This window comes from Cupressus sempervirens, chromosome 10 (genome assembly GCF_028749045.1).
Source record: "Cupressus sempervirens isolate cs-2001-9-10 chromosome 10, ASM2874904v1, whole genome shotgun sequence".
Lineage (NCBI taxonomy): Eukaryota > Viridiplantae > Streptophyta > Pinopsida > Cupressales > Cupressaceae > Cupressus > Cupressus sempervirens.
This window is the reverse complement of record NC_143127.1, coordinates 418,601,663-418,621,891: the sequence shown is the minus strand read 5'-3', so window position 1 is coordinate 418,621,891 and position 20,229 is coordinate 418,601,663. Positions and strand designations below refer to the sequence as shown.

The 20,229-nt window shown below is 32.3% G+C and overlaps 1 pseudogene; it reads right to left on the bottom strand.

Moving 5' to 3' along the window:
• Positions 1–5,224: 5,224 nt before the first annotated feature.
• LOC149534487 (putative flavin-containing monooxygenase 1) overlaps positions 5,225–20,229 on the bottom strand; it is a 28,771-nt pseudogene continuing 13,766 nt past the window's right edge.

The following is a 20,229-nucleotide window of genomic DNA, read 5'->3' as shown; positions in this document are numbered from 1 at the left end:
AATGAAGCTCTAGACACAATAAAATCATAAAAGATAGCCTCTAATAACTATACTCCCATAATTACCTTATTCTCTATCTATCATCTATATCTCTTTCCTTCAAAATCTAAAAAATGATCTTAAATAAAAGATCTTGACCCAAAAACTCTAGTTCTATAAGCTAAAACAAGATCAAAACTTAAATTCAAAATCTTGCTAACATATATAAGTATCCTCTAATTTTGAATCTACCATAAATAATCACAAAACTATGAATCAGGATTTATTTTTCAAGTGCAAGGTCATCAATTATATCAAATTGTCCTCTTGTGCCCCAAAATTGTCAACCCAATATTCTCTAGTGAATATCTCACTCATTAGATAAATCTAGGAGTTACAATGGCCAGATTAAACATAATGGTATTTCTACATGCATTCTCTACAATCACATTCTTTAACTCTTAGAATCTTGTTGGAATCCATCTAATCCATCCTATAGTCCTATACTCTTTCTAAGATACTTTGGTAACTATATTCATTACATCTTTTGATAAACTAAATTATATGAAACATGATAGAGCATATATAAAGTATTTATTTATTAACAAAATCATACCATAGCATATCCTATTACTCTTTTAAACAAATAGGCCTCATAGTCATGGTATTTTGGCTTGATTTAAAGGTTTTTGAGTATAGAATTGTGTTGATCTTCTACTTGGCCATGGATTGAGCACAATCATTCACTAATTGAGGTTACTAGGGAAAAAAACCAACATGATATTAAATTATAGAGGGATATAATCTATGATACTATTCTTATTTTTCTATAATTATGATACAAGAGAATCCTTGGGTTGTTGGCAATCTTGCATTCCCAAACAGATATTTGCTTTATTTTCTATTTTCCAGTTAATTGTCCGATAGTTTGATTAAAAAAAATTGTTTGTCCTTTCTAAATTTTGTAGGCTTAGCTTCTTATTGTAGACTTGTTATGGATTATTGCCCCACTTTTTCAAAATTTAATGTTACACTTGGTAAGAGGTATGGTTCATCTTCTTGGATGTTGATTTTATATATGGTTCTTCATAAGATGTTTTGCATTTGTTTCAATGAGTTTCAATATTTAAGAGTTATCTTATGTGCTCTTAAACTAAGATGGTTGAATAATATGTAGACCTATAAATAAGGCCATTGGAGATATTATAATGTAGTATGTATTTAGTCATTAATTCATCTAGGGCTAGTCTTATTGTATACCACGTTCCCTAAAATATTGTGAACTCTAAGTCAACATGTGTGTCCTAATGGCTATATAAGTAATGTAATTGGGTCTTGTGTGGGAGAATATAAGATCATGAAGAGTAGGGCCACAAGATAGCTTGTAATCTAAGATTTTAGTCTATAATCTTGAATGTATTGGTCGTAATTGGGAAGCCCTTACAACTTGACATAAATATGGTTCAATTGATGTAATTCAATATTCTTTGATAATAAAAGAGTTTGGTTTCAATTATATCTTGTTGTATTTATATTGTGTTATATTTATTGGGTGGTTTTGTCATCTCCTTTGGGTATACACCTATCTTGTACTACATTAGATGGTATCAAAGAAAGGTTTGATCTAGTTGGGCTTATTAGAGTAAGGTTTGATTTTGTTGGACTTATTAGATAAAAGGTTAATCTGATTATGATTGAACTAATCATATTTAAGTTTGGTGGACTTTTCAACACCTGGAATTCTTAGTTGTGAGGTGAAAGATCATGGGTTTGGCTCACAATTGTAGAGGACTTTCACAAGTTGTGTTGGTAACCTATTACAAACTTGTTAACTTCTTGTTAATGGACAAATTATTGAAGATTGAGGTAGTTACGCATTGTTTTGATTCAATATGTTGTATAGAAGGACAAATCCTAGGAGGATGGAACATATGTTTTAAGAATTGAAGGAAGAGATGAGAATGAAATCCAAAATAGCTTGAATGGATTGAGGAGAAATCCTAAAATAGATGATGAACATGTGGAAGTTATTAAAGATCTTAAATTACCTAAACTGGAGAGATCACTAGAAAAGAAGAAAGATCAGTAAGAGCTATGGCACAATTTGGTAAAAGTGATATAATGGAAATTATTTTGGTTCTTTAGATCCCAAGGAACTAATAGATTGGATTACTAAACTTGAGGTTTATTTTGAACTTATAAATATTGTAGATCCACAAAGAGTTAGGTTGGCACAAACTAAGTTGAAAGGTCATGTTTCCTCATAGTGGAAAGAATCACATAAGGATAAAGAAGATAATGAAGAAACTATGATTAGTAGATGGAAACCCATGGCTTATAGATTGAAAGCTAAATTCATTCCTAAAGATTATAAACTTAAATCATTTAAGAAGTTATAGAACTTGAAATAGAAGGATATTTTTGTGAAGGAATATATAGAGGAATTTTACAAGGCACAAATCAAGTCTAGACATTGTGAATCTTCTAACGAAAAGGTTGCAAGCTATGTTAATGATTTAAAATTTGGTATTCAAGATGAATAAAGTATGTTGAAACTTGTTTTAGTTGAATTAGATTCTATCAATGTGCATTGAAGGAAAAATATATGCTAGGAAGAAAGAAAGGTAAATAATTAACAGGAGTGGATAAGTGTAAATAAGTATTTTCTAATAAGAAATTTGTATTCAAAGGTACTTTTAAAATTTGGTGAGGATGGACACAAATATTTTGAATGTCTTCATAGAAATATTGACAAATAAAACTTGGTAGTATAGGAAGATCAGAAAATGGAAACTTCTAATGTTGATTTGGCTTCACCTGAAGTTGGAGAATCTCTTTTGATGAGAAGGATCACATTGGATAAGCATGATGAAAAACAATGCAAAGAAGAAACTTATTCTGAATTATTTGTAAGTTTGGAGGTAAATATGTGGAGGTAGTGTTGTTAATCTTGTATCTAAGGACATGGTTAGGAAACTTGGATTGCAGAGATTGAAACATCCTACTCCTTATGGTATTAGTTGTTCAAGATGATAATTGGGTATAGGTTAGAGAATAATGCTTGGATAATTTCAGTATTGGACCTTTAAGGATGAAGTATTATGTTACGCAGTTAACATGACTGCTTGTTATATTTTATTTGGAAGACCTTGGCAAATTGAAAGAAGAGCTACACTTGATTGTAGAAAGAATATTTTTACAGTTGATAAGGATGACATAATGTATTTTTTGGTTCTTTTGAAGGACAAGGAAGGAGGAAAAGAAAAGAACTTAAGTATTTTAAAAACTTCTAGTTTGAGAATAGTAGAACCTTTGGTTAAGTTTAGTATTGATAAAGGATAGTCTAACTTGAGGAGTTATATGATCCTATGATTAAGAAAAGAGGTTAGGGAAATAAGAACTATAATATAATGAAGACATACATTAGGTATGAATCATTTTATCTTGGAAGTAGTAGTAGTAAAAGATCTGAGATATGTGATGGAACAATTGTTCATGCAACAATAAGTTTAGACAAACTTTAGTGTTGATTGATGAAGAGGATTTATAGGTTCAAAATGAGAACTTGAGTTATCTTTTGAATCCTTTTAGATGTTAATAAGTTATTTTAGAACATATTTTGTCACCTTGGATGTCTAATGCAGGAGGATCCTTGGGTTGTTGGCAATCTTGCATCCCCCAAAAGTTATTTTCTTTATTTTTTGTTTTCTAGTTATCTAGCTGACAATTTGATTTAACAAACTTTTTTTTTTTCATTTATAGATTCCATGGGCTTGGATTCTTATTGTGGACCTATTATGGATAATTTTACTATGTTTACAAAATTTAATGTTACACTTGGTTGGAGATATGCTTCATCATCTCATGTGTTGATTTCCAATGTGGTTCTTCATATGATGGTTGGCATGGTTTCCACAAGGTTCTATATTTAAGAGTTATCTTAAGCACTCATGGAGCTAGATGGTTGGATAATGTGTGGATCCATATATAAGGCCACCAAAGATATTATATTGTATTATGTATTTGGTCATTAATTTATTTAGGGCAAGTCCTATATTGTATAACATGTTTCCTATCATTAGAGATTGTGAAATCTAAGCCAACCTATGTATCCTAAACGCTATATATGTAATGTAATTGAATGTTGTGAGGGATAATATAAGATCATGAAGAATAGATAAAGAGTATATTTTGTGAGTTAAGAGTTTGATTTGGAATCTAGAATGTATTGATCATAACCAAGAAGGCTTTACAACCTTACATTTATATGGTTCAACTGATGTAATTCAAGATATCTTGTTAAATAAAGAGTTTTTTTTTCAATTTTATCTTATTTTAGTTCTTATTTGTTAGATTTTGTAGGGGTTTGGTCATCTCCTTTGGGGAGTCACCTACCTTGTACTGAATCAAATTACCTTTAAATTATATATGCTTCTTCTTAGCTAGTTTTTGGAATATTACAATGTTTTAGAAGGAGTCTTCGTAAATATCTCTTCTTCATTATAATCATGCCAATTACACAAAATATAGCTCATAAATCTTGATTGTTATAAGAAACATAAAAATCCTCTAATTTTGTTTTTCACTTTAAGTACTCATAAGAGTGCCAATTATCATAAATAAGATGAGACAACACAATTAACTATAACTTTACCATATAACCATTCAATCGAATAAGATACAGTTAAAATTAGTACTTTTATCAAAGTATAAATTAAAAGGATTTTTTAAAGGATGTAAATATCTTTAGAAATGTAAATAAAAGTATGGAAAATGATCATTAGATTAGACACCACTAGGGAAAATTCACTTTTCTTTGTCATATTCTACTTGAATTGAGTTTTTTATGCTTCCATTATTTTTCACCATTAGCACACATTAGCCTACCTTTTCTTTTCAACACAACAAGACTAGCATAAACCTATCTTACCTAGAAGATTCATATGTTTTTTTCACCTTGCACTCTTACACTTATAAAATGGACAAAAATTTCTCTCACAAAATTGATTGGGTAGATATTGGTCGAAAACTTTCATATATTCATATATATTTGATTTAATGAGTAGATTATACCAAATACATCAATAATCAAGATCTTAATTTCTTGCACACATATGTACACACAATCAAAATGAAACATCATTATTGGTAAGTTTCTATCTCAACCCAAATCATAATGAGACTATAGACACCTTACAAGCCAATTTTATAAGATGTAGTAACTCTTGTCATAAATAATAGGACCTTAATTTTCTAGTCCATAGTCCATGTTAGAATATGGAGAGAAAATTTCATCAAACCAATTCCCTTTTCACATTGGATTTCTTCCCATGTCTCTACAAAGTTTTTTTGTATGTTATTTGAAAAGTGGCATGACATGTTTTCCAAAAGAAGGAATCCACAATTGCCTCAAGATATATTTCAAGCTCTTTGGCATTCTTCTCCATTTCTTTGACACTTGGCATCAATAATTTGTTAGGTAGAAAATAAGCCAACCACCAAGAACATATTTTTAAAGAGTGTAAATTTGAGAAACTCTTTGAATATCCAAGAATTGCCATTTGAGGAATGTGTGGATGGATCAAACCCCTACAATTCAACATGAGATCATGAAAATAACTATTATTTAGACCTAGTGAATTATATTAAAATAATTAACATCATATAATTGAGGCTCATAATTTAAAATATCAAGCAAGTGTAGTAAGATTTTCCTTTCTAAGATAATAGAATTACAAACTAGAATAATAAAATAATTTTAAATTTATACCCCAATTATTAATGAAAGCCCATTTACTAATATTTTGGAGGATAGGAAAATTTTAAACAAAAGTTTGTGATATATTTTAAATAGTATCAATATGTTTAATCATGATCTACCTTCCATTATGAAGACAATAAATAATTTATATTAGAGATGCTAAGAGATTAAATTTTATACATATGGAAAAACAAATATTTCTCCCTCTCTAGTCTTCTACAGTAAAACATATAATCAACTATAAAATACTAATATAAAAAAAGCTTGTTCATACAAATTGATTGAAAGTCTTTCTACTTACTCTTAAAGCTTTCACACAAAGTCAACTTTATAATTTCCATATGAATTAATTATATGTATTATCTTAAATACTAAGATTTCAACTCACATATTTCATTTTTTAAAATTTTAAACCTTTAATATATTTTTAATCAAACATATTAAATTAATAATATATTTAACTATACATGTACAAAGAGAGTGCACCACCTGACTTCTCTAAAGTATCTCCAAATTTTGTGGGAAGAAGACTCTTTAATTTCTTGTCCCCATCAGAGGCCATGCATAAAACTTCAACATCCACTTCCAACTTTTTTCTATCATTTAGCTTGATCCACTTATTATAAAAATTCCAACTAGATGATTTTCAAAAACATATGAAAGCTTCCTCTACTTTTGGAAAAAAGCTTGCCAGGAAATGATCCAACATTAAAAGTATTGTTTCTAGAAAACTCATATCTTGAACAAGTCCATACTTTTTGAGAGGAAATCTCCAAAGTTAAGAAAGCTCCACAAATTTGGACATTGCCCATCTCTACATAAAAAAATTAATATTTCTTTGTAGTTGAAGGATAAATTTGAATTTGAAATAGTAGTGTAAATCCACACCAAAGAAAAATAATTAATAAATCAAATTAACTTACCAATGAAGAAAATAGGAATGATACTAATTTCAAGAGAAATTCCTTGTTTGGATTTTCAAGTAAAAATTATGTAAAATGTGTGCCATATAGATATTGTAGGTGTACTCCCTAAAACAAATAGTCCTCAGGAATTATCCAATGAGTTGTTCTAAAGACCATGGTGCAAGGAGAGCCATTGTCTTCTATAAACATAAATCCATTCTCTTGTAAAAATAGATCCACAATAAAAGCTAAGTGCATTTTTCTTATTATACCCTCTACTACCATGTAAATAAAGGATGCAAAATTGTTCAAGTATATGTTATACCTTGATTTACCTCAGCATATTCCATGACAAAATCCATTGCCAAATTTTGATATCCAATAATTACAACTATTTTTCCTTTGAGAGTTTCATAAACCTCTTCTCTATTGAAGGTTGAGTAATCCATGGTGTGCAAAATGTTTCGTTGAAATACTTTTGGTCCTTTATCTGAAGGAAATGTTGGGATTTTTGGCAAACCCCCATATTTAACAATACATAAAACAAGAAAATCTAAGTGATACCACTGTAGAAACCTCAAACAACAATCATTTCAATAAACATGTAGAAACAAAAGACAAATATATTATTTCTTCAAATAAAACTTATAAAAGGAAATTTCATAACATCAATAATCTTAATATTAATCAATAATAATGATTAGTTATAGATTTAAGATAAACTTGAGTCAATCAAGCTTAAATTATAAATTAGTTCATGGTTAACAAAATTGTTAATATTTATTATCTACAAGTTAGTTGAACTATAAGACCTAGATCTCTTTGCAACATAACAATTACAACTTAGAATACAAGTTAGTTTATCTATAAGATCTAGATCTCTTTGCAACATAACAATTACAACTTACAATACAAATTAGTTGATATATAAGATTTATATCTCTTTCCAACATAACAGTTAAAACTTACAAAACATATACAACTTACAAAATACTTTGAATTGAATTGTGTTTATAGACAAGCTTACTTAATACATCCACAAACTATTTCACAAAATAAAATTGATGGAAGATTTAGTAGATACTATTAGAAATGAGAAGTCATCCTTAACCTTTGTACAAAAAATCACACTCTTCAAAGTTCAAATACATTTATAAACCAAGACAAACCATTTTGTGAACATAAATGATACAATATAGTAGCTATCTTGAAAAGAAAAAGGAAATGAAAATACCTGAATGGATTCTTCATGGATTTTTTTCACACCAACTTCCCAAACTTCACCATCATCATTGTAAGAATTTGGTATAGCTATGATACTATGCAGAATTTGCCTTAGGGTAAAATATGATGCAGGGAGTTTGGAGAGTCATAACTTTTGACTTGAATCTGGGTTTTCTTAGATTTTCTTGGAATTTTTTCAAAACCTATAGTTGAGGTGGATTCCAACTCAACCAACTCTATTGGGGCCATTTCAACTATTTTTTCAAGATCCATAATTTCCATCTTGACCTCTGAATTTCATTTTTAAAATATCTTAGGTGTTTTTTTATTTTTCTGCTTTGTAGTAACTTCAAAATTTCTTTCTCAATTTTAGAGATTATTTAGAAATTCACCTATTTGGTTTAAAGGGTAGATTTAGGAAACTTTGATATATCTTTCAGAGTTTTTTTAGAAGTTACCAAAAATGGTACGTTTTTTCTATTTTCAAAATTTGCCAAATTTGAAAATTTTATGTTTTTGTGATAGTTGTTATTTAATAGAGTTAGAGATCCATGTAGAAGTAGTTTAGAGGAATGAAGAATTGAGAGTTTGAATCTATATTTTGTTTTGTTGTGAATCTATTAACTTCTATGTGAGTTAAGATTGGCCTGCTACATCAAAATAACACAAAGATCAAGAAGCACAAGACAAAGTGCAATACGAACCAAATGATGTATGACCATAAAAATATGAGAATGAATAACTGATTATTTAGATATTAGATTATTCAATGATAGATGATTTCCTCATGTATCTCATATACATAGTGCATGTATATAAAGGCCTCTAGAATTCTTCTAGAATGACTAAGAGTCAACAAGGAGATAAGCATGACAACTAAGCACACATCCACTAGAGGTGGATTATCCTCCATTGTGCATGAATGTACATGCAACAATAAGAGGATAAGCATATCAAGGTGTATCTCATATAGAGATGTTGTGGAACCGTGTGCTTAAATTAGTTGCTAACTCCTATGTTGTCAACAAGACAACTCGTATGACAACACATAATCCTAAGTGTCTATATGATAACTAATATAATAATGCATTAACATAAGTAAACTTAAGTAAAGTGTAAATACTAATTAATTATTTACACTAACACCCCCCCTTAAGTGAAACTTAGGGGAGTGCACTTAAGCTTACAAAAGCTATGATGGGTCCCAACTACTAGGCCATGTTAGGTACCCATGTACAAATACAATGCAATGAAATGCAATTTAATCTCTCTAAAAATGGAGAAAAAGGGAAAACCTTGTGGGAAAAACCCTCCCCCAAAAAGAGAGATAAGTAAAATAAAGAAAGATGCATGTATGGATGGAGTAATCAAGACCCCCCCGTTATGACATACATCATGTGTATACAATAGAGAATCCCTCCATGAAATCCCCCCCTTAGTGAAGGATCTCCTAGTGATGAGTGCTTGAAGAAAAAAGAGAATACAATGCCTACAAACAAAATTTCTCACTTTAGGAAGAAGATACACCAAGTATAGGTGCAAGTATGATTCCCACTGTGGATAGGAAGATGGAAGAGGGATCCACATATAGTATCTAGTGGATGTTGCCTCTAAAGTCTACTCATATGTCAACAAGTCCTTGATAAATGTAGATGCCACAAGTGAATTTGGTGGATGCCTAAAAGAAGGTGGAAAACAAGGTATCATGTCCATGTATGAAACTAAATCAACCTCCAAAAATGATGAAGCACCCTAATATGAAGATGGGGGAAAAGGAGCAATGTAGCCTCCCCTCAATGATGTATGTACACCCATGAAATAAGCTCCTTGATGACTAAATCTAAGCTACACCATGAAAGTTGAATGATTTTCCTCCTTGTGGGAAGAGATGGTGCCATAGGTGTAGTAGAGAATGCTCCCCAATTAGTAGGAAGAATCCTTAGAAGATATGACATCTGAGGAAATTAAAATAAAATCTTTGAAGACTAATGTGTCTCCTCTAAAGTGAAAGAGTTCTCCTCCAACTACTATAAAGAAGTGTCCACAATCATGTCAAAAAGATCAAGTGGTTGAGGGTCAAAGTGTTCCCTCACAACAAGTGAAGAAGAAGTCTCCTCAACAAAGAGAATATGGATGTCATCAATGATGTCTCCAATATCTTCAATGTAAGACTCCACAAATTGCTGCAGTGGCAAAGAAGAGAAACGCTATAGGAGGCATCATTGTTGAAAATGTAATAGGATATTTAATGTTATGTTTTAAATGTTTTTAGTTTTTGAAGTTTGTAATAATGTCCTATGATGTGGTGGCATAAATGGAGGAGTGAAATGATAAACTCTCCAATTATAGCCACTTAGGACCATGTGTGTTTGTTTTAGTGGAGTTAGTAGTGTGCAATGATTTAAGAATCCAATCATATCCTGAAAAATGACAAATAGTTGGTAGCAGGAATATTCATAATTTTTGAAACAGTCTCCTATTCTTGGATAGGGACGTTTCATATTCCTTATATAGGGAGTCAGTTTTTAGAGAGGAAGAAAGGGAAAGAGACAAGTGTTAGTTTTGGGTCAAATTTGGTATGTTTGTAGAAATTAGTCTCAATGCGTGGGTAATATCTCCCAAATGCACCATTGGATTTTCATGAGATTTGGATATGTTATTATAAGTCTAATTACGCCCATCTTCACTAGAGCGATTGAAGATTTTTGATCTGGTTCAAAAGTTATTCATGTCTGAGTGCAGGTCTATCTAGAGACAATGAGAAGAAATGTTTTGCAGAAAAATGTACTCTGATGCGTGGTCAATATCTTGGGTTTGAACTATTGGATTTCTCTCAAATTTTTATATGTTGTTTGAAACCTAGTTATGCCAAATCTCAATGGTTCGATTGAGTAAATCTTTTCTGGTTCGAAAGTTATTCATGTCTGAGTGCAAGTCTATCCGGAGGCAGCAAGAAGAAATTTGAGAGATTTATTTTCAAAGTTTTTTTTATTGAATCTGATTTTAGTGTGTGATCCTAAAGGTTGTAGATGCCCCTTGAAGCAACTCAGTTGATTGACTAATTCCTCTTGAGTTTTCCAAGGTGTGGCTCTGCATCACACTCGGCTCCTATAGCAATTCTGTTTCACTTGACATCTATAGTGACTCAGCATCTATACTTTGCTCAGCACTTGAACTTTTCTTGGCACCTAAAGATTTCTCAACACCTAAAGTTCACTCAACACCTATTAAATTTTTTGGCTCAGCATACATTTTAGCTTAGCTTCTATTTTATATTGTGCATTATCTTGAGAATTGGTTAAGTCTGTTGACACTCAAATGTCAAAACCAATCTGAGACTAACAATCTCCCCCTTTGACATGAGTGGCAAAAACACTTAACTAAACATTATAAATCTAATCTATATGATTATACTACATATTTTGTTCATCATATGTACAAGACTTCAAAAATTTATTTAGAATTTTGTATACCTCAAAATCTTGTAACTCCCCTTAAGCTGATGTGCCATTACCATTCTTGTAACAAAAATTCTTGGGTTGAATATGTATCATGCTGATATATCTAATACTATTTGCCTTATATGCCTTAATCTATATCTATGCACCATGTTTCTACTTCATGTACTTTGTATCTATTCCCTATCACATCTTCTTGTAGATTTTCATCCTTTGTTATTACTTCCTAAAAATGTGAATGTGAATATCTCTCACATCTTCTTTCAATTTTGCATCCTTTTGGCTTTATTACTTCCTTAAAATGTGAATTGTGAATATCTCCCCCTTTGGATATTCTTTATTTCTTCCATCAAAGAATGTATTATGTAACCATTCATATTCATATCTACCCCAAAACATTATATCTCCCCCTTTTTTATTAGATGCAATAATGAATTGAATATTCTTATTCTCCACCTTTTTGACACTTATGTCAAAGGTTCCTAAGGATAAATAGAATATTTTGGCAAAAACATTTTATTTACATCCATAATCATCTTGAGAGAAGCATCCCAATTATCTAAAGCTATCTCTAATGATTTGTTCTGCATGGTTGTCTCTGTTGCTAGATGAACAAGGCCTTCTAAAGTGGAAAGATTAGGATCCTTCTTTAGAATATTTTCTACATAGGCATGTTCCTTATGGAGTACTTCTAGATGTGGGCTAACGGAAGATTGAATCTACATCAATTTGGCCTTAATATTGGCCTATTTTTCTGCTAACATAGCTAACTCTTTTTGTGTGTGAAGTGTAGCTGAAAAATGCTTCTCACTCTGAGCTAGATCTTTTGGTAGCTGAGTGTTGGAAATATTTAGATTTCATTCCAAGCTTAGTATTATTTGGCTAGTGTTTTGTATGAAACATGAGGAATCACACAACTTGTTGTATAATGAGAATATATTCTCAAGTATTTTCTTCACTTTTTCAATCTTCTTTTCCAATTCAACTTATAAAAGTGTTATTTCACTTGATATTTTCTCATTTACTTTCATCTAAAACTTCTTTTCTAACCATTCTAATAATTTGACATCAGTTTCTAGGTCCTCATCCTATACCTGATCAAAAATGTTGGATAGTTGCTCCATTATAGACTGGGTTTCATCAGGTACTTGCAAGCTGAATGCATCAAGAAATATGTCCTTGATTTCCACTAGTGCTTGCTTCTTCCTATACTCATTTCTAATTATCTCTTATTTATTTCTCCTCTCTAGTGGCTCTTGTACTTCATTTATCTATTGTATATTCATGGTTCTTGAGTCATAACTAGGTATGACTATTTCTTCGTCAAGTGCAGGATCTCCATAGTGAAGTACCCTTGCAACCTTGGTAGAGCTCAAGCCTGCTGCTAAAATATACAACGGTACTGCATCAGTGCTTGGCCTTTTATTAGGAGTCCCTAAGGTAGGCAAGTTCTCCAATGCTTTTATTGCCTCCTGCTCCTTAGGGCTTTTCTCTACTTCTTTCTCCTCTTCTCTACTACCTTGATCAATGATGATAAATTGTAGAGGTGCACCTTGACTTTGTGTAGTAGGAACATCTTGCTCTATTTGTTTCTTTGCTTGCTCCTTGATAGTTGTCGTCACTTTTATTGTAGAATCAACCTTAGCAATTTTTTCTTGTTCTTCTTGCTCTTTGGGTTGATCTACTGTAGTTATGTTAGGTTGTGAAAATTGTTCTTGTGTGCTTTCTTTCTCCCTTGTTATTTCTGCTATAGCTTTTTGTAACTCATCAACACTCACCAAAACTAGATTTGTACAAAGTTGTGCTTGCAATGTAGATTGGTGAAGAATATTTTTGAGATCCTTTGTAGTTAAAGGATTGATGTTCTAACCTGAGGTGTCAAGAACATCCTTAACAATTACCATATCTATAGGTGTTATATGTGGAGGGCTTGGTGGTGGTAGTTGGGTGTCTTGGACACTCTGTTAAGTTTTTTTTTTCCTTAGCTACTGCCTCTTCACCATGTTTCTTCTCCATTGTCTCATCTTCCTCTACCTTATCTATTTCTTTCTCTCCTTCATCTTTTTATTTCTCTCTTTCTTCTTCTTTCTCATTCTCTTCTTCTTCTCCATCATTTCTACCCTCAAATGGGTCTTCTCGCCATTCTATCACAATTGTCAATCCATAGATTAATTTCCACATTTGTGTGGACTTTTGGACAACATCTTCAATTTGATTTTTTTAAATATTGAAGGCTTTGTATTTGGGTGTAAATTTTCTCCCATGCTTCTTACTAGCCTTTTTTATTTGACCTTTAGTAAGGTCTGACATTACATGAGCCAATGTAGACTCTCTTATTTTTTTCTCCATTTTGAGACAATAATGCTACTTATTCTCAACTAATGAGCTTAGCTCCTTAGGCATTGAATTACCTAGTTCAAGTGGGGTAGTCTTGAACTTAGCCATCATAGTGTAGATGGACTGTTCCACTATGTTTTTTTGTTCCTTTGACAACTTATTGAAATCTATGGTCTTTAGACTAGATAAATTTGCATTATCTCTAATATTATTGCAAATGTTTTCCAATTTAGATGTGGCAGAATGGCTTACCAATCTGAATTTATTTTCATCAGACTCTATTCTCTCCTCATCTGATTCTGGAGGTGCAACATACTTTCTTCTCTTTTTCTACTCTATGGGTCCTCCTTGTTCTATTGCCTTCTATTTTTCCTGCTCCTTTTCACCTTGTGTTGTAGTTGTGGTGTCAGCCCTTGTAGTTGGCTTGGTTGGGCTTGGCTTTGCAGCCTTCTTCTTTGCCTTGGGTTGTGTACTAGGTTGTTTTTGAGCTTTTCTCTTCTTTGGCTTAGCCTTTGGTGCTTCCTACTCAAAACCTTCCTCTTCATTTGCATCATCCCACATACCTTGGGTTAAGGCAAGTGGCCCTTGATCTTGTTCTTCTTTATCACCCTCGGCATCTTCAGCTTCTTCCTCTACTTCTTCTGCAGTGCCTTCCCAAAATTTAGCTTTCACCTTCTTAACTAGCTTTTCTTTCTTTTTCAAAGTGGAAATAGTCTTCAACTCCATATCCACTTTTGATCTCACCACATCATAAGTTGCAAAATTTTGTGCATCCTTGTCAATTTCCTCTACCAGTAATGTAGTTATTGATGTGGATGCTTCATATATGTTTAATTCACACCCAAGAGGACTTAACCATCTCACTCTTGGTATGGAAGCTTGTACGTATGTATAGTCTATATCTACAAAAAAACATATATCATTTTCATGTTTCTCTACTAAGGAAATGGGAATTCAGAGCCTTCATTGTTTTCTTAAAATCCTCAAAATAACTAGTCATTAAGGTCTCAAAATTAGCTCCCATCTGCTCTATGTATTCATTGACTTGAACTATGATTGAACTATCATTTTTCCATGCCACTTTGCCAGAAGAAGGAAATTCATTTTGAACATAAAAGAAAATACATATCAAAATGGCACCAAATTTGCATTGGGCTCCCTTGGTTCTCCTAATTGCTACTAGATTTTCATTGATTTGTTGCAGTTGCAGCTCTACAAGATCATATGTATGATCCTTCTTCACCAATTTATATCCTACATCTATTGCAATAGAAGACACACTATTGAGTTTGCTAGATTGGTAGAATTTATGTACAATGACCCTAATAGCAAAGTCAACTAGAGGGTCTTGGATAGTGTCAATTGTCATCCCTCTCTCATTCCATTTTGCACCCGTGTTCTTCTCAATTGCCTCCTTAGAATCACTCCTAAGGGTCTTTGGCTGATCTAGGGTTGGGTGCACTATCATTCTATGTACAATCCTCTTTGTGAATTTTATAAGGCCATCCTCCAACCATAATCTTCCATCATGCATTTGGCTCGACTATAGCCTAATCCATTCTGTCTTGAACATTGCAGGGAATTCTAGGGCATGTGTTAAACCCTTCCTCTGAAAAATTTTGTGCTATTCCTTCAACACTCCGTTTTCACAAAATTTCGCATATGCCTCCCTGATTTCCATGTCACCTATGGCTCCAATTTTGCAATTATAGCATTTCCTTACATCTTGAACCATTACAACCTTAGGCGGTATGATGGATAGGCCTCTAGCTGGATCATTTTTTTTATGTAAACTCAGGTATTGGATGGAAATTGGGTTGTTTAACCTCTTTGGACACTAATTAAACTTCAAATGATTCCTTCTCCTAAGTTTTTCTAGAGCTAGAAGCCATTTTACACAATCTAAGGTTTTAACATGAAGAAAACATGAAATTGCATAGCTCAGCATAGTTTTAAATACCTTAAAATCGATGGAATCATGCTAGAATGCTATTGAAATCTTCTTATACACTAGATTCTCTACTTGGGATTCACTCTGCACTCTTTCTCATCTTTTCTCTTCATTCTCGATGAAGATAAATGATTGAAAATACGATAATATACCCTATTTTCATTGCATTTAATGCTTAGTGTATTTGCAACTATCCACTTGGCTGCTGAAGGATTCTACATTGCTTGGCTTCCATTGGAGTATTACTCACTCAACTTGAACTAAATTTTCCTCTTCACTTAGCTTCCTTTATCAACTTGGCTCCTACTATTTTGACAATCAACTCGACATGTATTGGATTTTTACTTGGCATCTGAGGACAACTCTAAAACACTTGTAAAATCCATAATTTTCAACTTTGCATCTTTATTCATGCTGATCTATTCTTTTTTAGTACTTTCTTTTCTAGGAACTTATGTATTATTAAACTTTGTAAATCAATTCCTTATGCCTTCTCTTCCTTATTTTGATGAAGTGTGACCACTTGACTTGTTAGGCGAAGTGATCCCTTCATTTTATGTGCTACTCCCATCTTTCTTCTTCCACGTCTTATTCATTTCTCCTTTGATGTGTTCAACATCTATCTTCTCTTTACCTTTGTGATTCTTTGAGTTGGGTGCCTTTGACTTTGTTGGGAAATTCCTGATGATATGACTAGTCTTCAAGCACTAGAACCATCTAGTTTGACTCAACCATATGCTATAGTTCCCTCTAAAATGTGTCCTTATGCAATTTTTCAAGAATGTGTCCAAATTCCTGATAGTAATGATAGCTATACCTAGTGTAGTAGTCCTAATTGTAGTGATGACCATGGTTACCTTCCCTTTCTACTTGATTTGATGTCCACATAGGCTTTGATCTGCACTCAAAAGCTCTATTTCCATACTTCTTGAAATTGTATTAGTGACCTTAAAATCTTGTTTTTCTAATAGTTCTAGTCCTACAGTTATGTGCTTAATGTCCTTTCTTTTTCCACTTATGACAATAAATTGCTTTGTTAGGCTTGTCATGCTGATGGGCATTCTTGTTGTTGCATACATTAGAAGTATGTCCCTTTTTACAATATAAATGACAAGTAGGTTTAGTGTTCTTACCCTTGTTACTCCTTTCTTCTACAATCTTGGAAGAATCTCCTTGTTTAGTGTTGGTGTAACCAAGTCCTAAAGTATCATTGCTAGCCCTTGGTTATTTCAATATCTACTTTGAGTACTTCATGGCCTCATTGGGTTTGTTGAAGCTTTCTACAATCTCCTTCTCTCTTTTTAGGTCATTTTTTAGTTGTTCAATTTTCATTTTCAGTGTAGAGATCTCAATGTCCTTGACATTTAGTTCATGATGTGCATTCATTATCTGACTCAGGGTGTCTAGCTACATGTTTTAAATTCTTGCAAGTTCAATTGATTTTTCTTCCAGTCTATTGGCAAGTTTCTCTTGTCTTCTTCCTGCATAGCCTTGTCTTCAATGGCTCTTTTCTTCTATTTAGTCACTTCACAAAGCATCATGGCTTGTGATTCTTGTTCAAGCTTGAGTATTCTAATTTCTTTTGCTTGAGCTCTATTTTTCTCCATTAGGTCTACTATTGGTACATCAAACTCTTTGGAATCTCCATTTGAAAATAGATTTGAGGTGTCAATCTCCTTGTACTATGTGTCATTCTCAACTATGGCAATATCTTTTCTTCTTTTTAAGGATTTCTTAAGTTCTCCTCTAGCTTCTTCCAATGCATGTAAAGAACGTTGTATGTCAGTTTCTTGATTCTCTATGATCTTCCCAGGTATGTAGACTTCCATTTCCAAATCTTTTCTCCAAGCTGTAAGGATTCTTCTTGTGAGAACCTTTCTCTTATACCAATTGTTGGAGTTAACAAGTGGGAAGATTTACTTCTAAGAGGATGGGGGGGGAGGTGAATTAGAAGTAACTAATTTACACCTTTACAAATCCTTTTAACTAAAACCATCTTATATGCATCTAATTCATCTAATAAACATGAAAGTAAAGACATACATGAAAATAAATAACACACAAATTTGGTAACCTAGAAACCCTCCAAAATGAGAAGGTAAAAGTAGGGTGGGGACGACACCCACAAAATATCACTACAGCAATGTGTAACTATTCAAGGTTACAATATTTGACCACTCCCAATGGTTTACCCTTTGAAAGGCCTATCCTGTTAAAGACTTTACACTTTGTAAAAAGTGACCTGGTTAAAGGATTTCACTACACTGCTAAAAATAGGCATATTTAAAGGACTTTTGTACATTCACTTGGAATGCCACCCTATTAAAGGATTTACAAATAGTTGCTAGGCCAACCTAAGTCCATAGGATTTCCATATATAATATAGTTGCTAGAGAGCATTAGAAAGCTTTTGACCTGATAGCTTTGCAATCTTCAATTGCTGATTTGAGATCCTTGTTCTACTCTGACTGATCTGATCCTTACTTGATCTAATATGTCACTCTGTGATGTTCTGATACTCTATTCTTGAACAACTAAATTCTACTATACTGCTCTATTCTTCACTAAATCTTTTTACCCTTCTGCATTTCATTATAATTCACCCATACACTTCTTCTACACACACATAATGGGTTTTCATTCTCTTTTTAAAGATTTTGAAGACTTAGGGTTAGGTATGAATCTATGATCAATATTAAATCTTCATTTCCTACTCATTTTTTGCACTTTTCCTATTGATTGCATGTCTTCTACAATTTTCTTATTGGTTGCATGTTGATTACATAGGTAATGCAAGAGATTCAATCTTATCTTCAAGATCCTTCAAGATTCATCCCATGTTGGCTCCAAAAATGGTTTACATCTAAGTTTGTGAAGTCACAAACTCATATGTTGATTCTATGTTACTCAGCACATATAAGAAAACTAGCTCACTCGGCTCCTATAGCAATTCTATTTCACTTGGAATCTATAGTGACTCGACATCTATACTTTGCTTGATGCTTAAACTTTTCTTGGCACCTAAAGATTACTTGGCACCTAAAGTTCACTTGGCACCTATTGAATTTCCTTGCTTGGCATACATTGTAGCTTGGCTTCTGTATTATACTCAACATTGTCTTGAGAATTGGTTAAGTGTGTTGACACTCAAATGTCAAAACCAATCTAAGACTAACAATATACATATATTTTTATTTATTTAGTACCCATGTGAGGGTGATGGGAATATAAGGTTTTCCACTAATAAATTTGATATTTTTATGTTCTCTAAATTTGGCTTTTGTGGGGGAGGTTATTCTAGGAGACTGTGTTGAGGGTCAACAACCTAAGTGGTCACCAAGGTAACCCATTATGGAGTTGTAATCAAGTAGCAACATACTAATATTAACTATGTTAGGAAAAACATTGATCAAGATAAATAAGTTTCCTTGAGCATATCCTATCATAGGGCAGAATGGAGAAAAAGGCAAGGAGATGGCTCTAAAAATATGAAAGATCTATTTATCATAGAATATAATTTTATTTTTTAATACAAAGGATCAATCCTTATAAAAGGAGATCATGCAACCCTTAAGTTATCCTAAAGGGAAAATAAATAATTATTAAATATGAACAATGCATAAAGTGAAATCTTAAGAATGCATAAAAGGTAAATTAATAAAATAATTAAGTTAAAAAATTGCACTCTAACAACCCCCCTTAAGATTAACGACAATGCAACTACAAAAAGTGCATAAAATCAAAGGAAACTACAATACAAAAATAAAACATAGGTCTTGATAATAAGGATTGATGAGGTACCCAATCACAACTAGATCTCTATAAAGCAAAGAAATAGAGAAAGCCAAATGGGAAAAATCTACTCTAAAAAGAGATGGGAAGACACCACAGAAGCATGAAGAAGCTACAAACACTATTAAAAAGTAACTACTAAATTGAAGAACCTCCACTAAAATAGAACCTTGCTAGGTAGAGGAGACCATCATCTACATGAGTGCCTTCAAATGACACTACTTGAATCAAGAGGAAAACAAAGTAAAAAAAAATTAAATCAATGATATAGATGGCATAAAACACCAAAGACTAGAGACTTGATCAATCAAACATGAAAGGTTTCCTCCAAAATAGGAATAAAAAAGGGACCATATAGTAAATGATCAATCCCACTAAAATGCATATATACATAGCCACTCCATCTACCTAGTACATAGCAATAAATATTATATATAGATAAGTGCATAGAGTTGTGGTCCCAAAAGGGAGGAATAAATGGCCATTTTTTTTTTTTTTTTTAATGAAATCATTAATTTCTAAACTTCAACAAGAATTTGAAGATAGTTCCACTCAAAATTTTTAGATATCACAAAATAAAAAGTAGTAGTCCTTTGAATCTAGTTTCTAAACTACTAATTTTTTTTCCAAAATGGTTTAGTTTTATGCCTTCAAAAAGGGGTCAATAGAAAGTGGTACTATTTTTTTAGAAAAAACCTAACATAGTGCAAAGTGTTCCCTCCCTAAAACTTCAACTTTTTTTAAAAAAATTCTTTAATCACTCTAGTCAAATGTTACCTAACAGTGTGTAGTTTATCCTAGATTTTTTAGGTAATTTTATAA